Genomic DNA, 7,328 nt, shown 5'->3' with positions numbered 1-7,328 from the left:
CTCACTGTAACACTGATATATCCCACACCCCCTCACTAACACTGATATATCCCACACCCCCTCACTGTAACACTGATATATCCCACACCCCTCACTGTAACACTGATATATCCCACACCCCTCACTGTAACACTGATATATCCCACACCCCCTCACTGTAACACTGATATATCCCACACCCCTCACTGTAACACTGATATAACCCACACCTCTCACTGTAACACTGATATATCCCACACCCCTCACTGTAACACTGATATAACCCACACCCCTCACTGTAACACTCTGATATAACCCACACCCCTCACTGTAACACTGATATATCCCACACCCCCTCACTGTAACACTGATATAACCCACACCCCTCACTGTAACACTGATATAACCCACACCCCTCACTGTAACACTGATATAACCCACACCTCTCACTGTAACACTGATATATCCCACACCCCTCACTGTAACACTGATATATCCCACACCCCTCACTGTAACACTGATATATCCCACACCCCTCACTGTAACACTGATATACCCCACACCCCTCACTGTAACACTGATATATCCCACACCCCTCACTGTAACACTGATATAACCCACACCCCCTCACTGTAACACTGATATAACCCACACCTCTCACTGTAACACTGATATAACCCACACCCCTCACTGTAACACTGATATAACCCACACCCCTCACTGTAACACTGATATAACCCACACCCCTCACTGTAACACTGATATATCCCACACCCCTCACTGTAACACTGATATATCCCACACCTCTCACTGTAACACTGATATACCCCACACCCCTCACTGTAACACTGATATAACCCACACCCCTCACTGTAACACTGATATAACCCACACCCCTCACTGTAACACTGATATAACCCACACCCCTCACTGTAACACTGATATAACCCACACCCCTCACTGTAACACTGATATATCCCACACCCCTCACTGTAACACTGATATATCCCACACCCCTCACTGTAACACTGATATATCCCACACCCCTCACTGTAACACTGATATATCCCACACCCCTCACTGTAACACTGATATACCCCACACCCCCTCACTGTAACACTGATATATCCCACACCCCTCACTGTAACACTGATATACCCCACACCCCCTCACTGTAACACTGATATAACCCACACCCCCTCACTGTAACACTGATATATCCCACACCCCTCACTGTAACACTGATATAACCCACACCCCTCACTGTAACACTGATATATCCCACACCCCTCACTGTAACACTGATATAACCCACACCCCTCACTGTAACACTGATATAACCCACACCCCACACTGTAACACTGATATAACCCACACCCCTCACTGTAACACTGATATAACCCACACCCCTCACTGTAACACTGATATAACCCACACCCCTCACTGTAACACTGATATAACCCACACCCCACACTGTAACACTGATATATCCCACACCCCCTCACTAACACTGATATAACCCACACCCCCTCACTGTAACACTGATATAACCCACACCCCACACTGTAACACTGATATATCCCACACCCCCTCACTAACACTGATATAACCCACACCCCCTCACTGTAACACTGATATAACCCACACCCCACACTGTAACACTGATATATCCCACACCCCCTCACTAACACTGATATATCCCACACCCCTCACTGTAACACTGATATAACCCACACCCCTCACTGTAACACTGATATACCCCACACCCCACACTGTAACACTGATATATCCCACACCCCTCACTGTAACACTGATATAACCCACACCCCTCACTGTAACACTGATATAACCCACACCCCCTAACTGTAACACTGATATAACCCACAGCCCCTCACTGCAACACTGATATAACCCACAGCCCCTCACTGCAACACTGATATAACCCACACCCCTCACTGTAACACTGATATAACCCACACCCCCTCACTGTAACACTGATATAACCCACACCCCTCACTGTAACACTGATATAACCCACACCCCTCACTGTGACACTGATATATCCCACACCCCTCACTGTAACACTGATATAACCCACACCCCTCACTGTAACACTGATATAACCCACACCCCTCACTGTAACACTGATATCACCCACACCCCCTCACTGTAACACTGATATAACCCACACCCCTCACTGTAACACTGATATATCCCACACCCCTCACTGTAACACTGATATATCCCACACCCCTCACTGTAACACTGATATAACCCACACCCCCTCACTAACACTGATATAACCCACACCCCCTCACTGTAACACTGATATATCCCACACCCCTCACTGTAACACTGATATATCCCACACCCCTCACTGTAACACTGATATATCCCACACCCCTCACTGTAACACTGATAAAACCCACACCCCTCACTGTAACACTGATATATCCCACACCCCTCACTGTAACTCTGATACATCCCACACCCCTCACTGTAACACTGATATATCCCACACCCCTCACTGTAACACTGATATATCCCACACCCCTCACTGTAACACTGATATAACCCACACCCCTCACTGTAACACTGATATATCCCACACCCCTCACTGTAACTCTGATATATCCCACACCCCTCACTGTAACACTGATATATCCCACACCCCTCACTGTAACACTGATATATCCCACACCCCTCACTGTAACACTGATATAACCCACACCCCTCACTGTAACACTGATATATCCCACACCCCCTCACTGTAACACTGATATAACCCACACCCCTCACTGTAACACTGATATATCCCACACCCCTCACTGTAACTCTGATATATCCCACACCCCTCACTGTAACACTGATATATCCCACACCCCTCACTGTAACACTGATATAACCCACACCCCTCACTGTAACACTGATATAACCCACACCCCTCACTGTAACACTGATATAACCCACACCCCTCACTGTAACACTGATATAACCCACACCGCTCACTGCAACACTGATATATCCCACACCCCTCACTGTAACACTGATATAACCCACACCCCTCACTGTAACACTGATATATCCCACACTCCTCACTGTAACACTGATATAACCCACACCCCTCACTGTAACACTGATATATCCCACACCCCTCACTGTAACACTGATATAACCCACACCCCCTCACTAACACTGATATAACCCACACCCCCTCACTGTAACACTGATATATCCCACACCCCTCACTGTAACACTGATATATCCCACACCCCTCACTGTAAAACTGATATATCCCACACACCTCACTGTAACACTGATATAACCCACACCCCTCACTGTAACACTGATATATCCCACACCCCTCACTGTAACACTGATATAACCCACACCCCTCACTGTAACACTGATATATCCCACACCCCTCACTGTAACACTGATATATCCCACACCCCTCATTGTAACACTGATATATCCCACACCCCTCACTGTAACACTGATATATCCCACACCCCTCACTGTAACACTGATATAACCCACACCCCTCACTGTAACACTGATATATCCCACACCCTCTCACTGTAACACTGATATATCCCACACCCCTCACTGTAACACTGATATAACCCACACCCCTCACTGTAACACTGATATATCCCACACCCCCTCACTGTAACACTGATATATCCCACACCCCTCACTGTAACACTGATATATCCCACACCCCCTCACTGTAACACTGATATATCCCACACCCCTCACTGTAACACTGATATAACCCACACCCCTCACTGTAACACTGATATAACCCACACCCCTCACTGTAACACTGATATATCCCACACCCCCTCACTGTAACACTGATATAACCCACACCCCTCACTGTAACACTGATATAACCCACACCCCTCACTGTAACACTGATATACCATACACCCCTCACTGTAACACTGATATATCCCACACCCCTCACTGTAACACTGATATATCCCACACCCCTCACTGAAACACTGATATACCCCACACCCCCTCACTGTAAAACTGATATATCCCTCACCCCTCACTGTAACACTGATATATCCCACACCCCTCACTGTAACACTGATATATCCCACACCCCTCACTGTAACACTGATATAACCCACACCCCTCACTGTAACACTGATATACCCCACACCCCCTCACTGTAACACTGATATATCCCACACCCCTCACTGTAACACTGATATAACCCACACCCCTCACTGTAACACTGATATACGCCACACCCCTCACTGTTACACTGATATAACCCACACCCCTCACTGCAACACTGATATAACCAACACCCCTCACTGTAACACTGATATACGCCACACCCCTCACTGTAACACTGATATAACCCACACCCCTCACTGCAACACTGATATAACCCACACCCCTCACTGTCACACTGATATAACCCACACCCCTCACTGTAACACTGATATATCCCACACCCCTCACTGTAACACTGATATACCCCACACCCCTCACTGTAACACTGATATATCCCACACCCCTCACTGTAACACTGATATATCCCACACCCCTCACTGTAACACTGATATATCCCACACCCCACACTGTAACACTGATATAACCCACACCCCTCACTGTAACACTGATATATCCCACACCCCTCACTGTAACACTGATATACCCCACACCCCTCACTGTAACACTGATATATCCCACACCCCTCACTGTAACACTGATATATCCCACACCCCTCACCATAACGCTGATATACCCACACCCCCTCACTGTAACACTGATATACACCACACCCCTCACTGTAACACTGATATATCCCGCACCCCCTCACTGTAACACTGATATATCCCAAACCCCTCACTGTAACACTGATATATCCCACACCCCTCACTGTAACACTGATATACCCCACACCCCTCACTGTAACACTGATATATCCCACACCCCTCACTGTAACACTGATATATCCCACACCCCTCACCATAACGCTGATATACCCACACCCCCTCACTGTAACACTGATATACACCACACCCCTCACTGTAACACTGATATATCCCGCACCCCCTCACTGTAACACTGATATATCCCACACCCCTCACTGTAACACTGATATACGCCACACCCCTCACTGTAACACTGATATAACCCACACCCCTCACTGTAACACTGATATATCCCACACCCCTCACTGTAACACTGATATAACCCACACCCCTCACTGTAACACTGATATAACCCACACCCCTCACTGTAACACTGATATAACCCACACCCCTCACTGCAACACTGATATACCCTACACCCCTCACTGTAACACTGATATAACCCACACCCCTCACTGTAACACTGATATACCCCACACCCCTCACTGCAACACTGATATATCCCACACCCCTCACCATAACGCTGATATACCCACACCCCCTCACTGTAACACTGATATACACCACACCCCTCACTGTAACACTGATATATCCCGCACCCCCTCACTGTAACACTGATATATCCCACACCGCTCACCGTAACACTGATATACCCCACACCCCTCACTGTAACACTGATATAACCCACACCCCTCACTGTAACACTGATATAACCCACACCCCTCACTCCAACACTGATACAACCCACACCCCTCACTGTAACACTGATATACCCACACCCCCTCAATGTAACACTGATATATCCCACACCCCTCACTGTAACACTGATATATCCCACACCCCTCACTGTAACACTGATATATCCCACACCCCTCACTGTAACACTGATATAACCCACACCCCTCACTGTAACACTGATATACCCCACACCCCCTCACTGTAACACTGATATATCCCACACCCCTCACTGTAACACTGATATAACCCACACCCCTCACTGTAACACTGATATACGCCACACCCCTCACTGTAACACTGATATACCCACACCCCCTCACTGCAACACTGATATAACCCACACCCCTCACTGTAACACTGATATACGCCACACCCCTCACTGTAACACTGATATAACCCACACCCCTCACTGCAACACTGATATAACCCACACCCCTCACTGTAATACTGATATAACCCACACCCCTCACTGTAACACTGATATAACCCACACCCCTCACTGCAACACTGATATACCCCACACCCCTCACTGTAACACTGATATAACCCACACCCCTCACTGTAACACTGATATATCCCGCACCCCCTCACTGTAACACTGATATATCCCACACCCCTCACCGTAACACTGATATACCCCACACCCCTCACCGTAACACTGATATAACCCACACCCCTCACTGTAACACTGATATAACCCACACCCTTCACTCCAACACTGATACAACCCACACCCCTCACTGTAACACTGATATAACCCACACCCTTCACTCCAACACTGATATAACCCACACCACTCACTGTAACACTGATATATCCCACACCCCTCACTGTAACACTGATATAACCCACACCTCTCACTGTAACACTGATATAACCCACACCCCCTCACTGTAACACTGATATATCCCACACCCCTCACTGTAACACTGATATATCCCACACCCCTCACTGTAACACTGATATATCCCACACCTCTCACTGTAACACTGATATATCCCACATCCCTCACTGTAACACTGATATAACCCACACCCCTCACTGTAACACTGATATAACCCACACCCCTCACTGTAACACTGATATAACCCACACCCCTCACTGTAACACTGATATATCCCACACCCCTCAATGTAACACTGATATATCCCACACCCCCTCACTGTAACACTGATATAACCCACACCCCTCACTGTAACACTGATATAACCCACACCCCTCACTGTAACACTGATATATCCCACACCCCTCACTGTAACACTGATATAACCCACACCCCTCACTGTAACACTGATATATCCCACACCCCTCACTGTAACACTGATATAACCCACACCCCTCACTGTGACACTGATATATCCCACACCCCTCACTGCAACACTGATATAACCCACACCCCTCACTGTCACACTGATATAACCCACACCCCTCACTGCAACACTGATATACCCCACACCCCTCACTGTAACACTGATATATCCCACACCCCTCACTGTAACACTGATATATCCCACACCCCTCACTGTAACACTGATATATCCCACACCCCACACTGTAACACTGATATAACCCACACCCCTCACTGTAACACTGATATATCCCACACCCCTCACTGTAACACTGATATACCCCACACCCCTCACTGTAACACTGATATATCCCACACCCCTCACTGTAACACTGATATATCCCACACCCCTCACCATAACG

This window comes from Heptranchias perlo, unplaced genomic scaffold (genome assembly GCF_035084215.1).
Source record: "Heptranchias perlo isolate sHepPer1 unplaced genomic scaffold, sHepPer1.hap1 HAP1_SCAFFOLD_1320, whole genome shotgun sequence".
Taxonomy (NCBI): domain Eukaryota; kingdom Metazoa; phylum Chordata; class Chondrichthyes; order Hexanchiformes; family Hexanchidae; genus Heptranchias; species Heptranchias perlo.
This window is presented reverse-complemented; position numbering follows the sequence as displayed.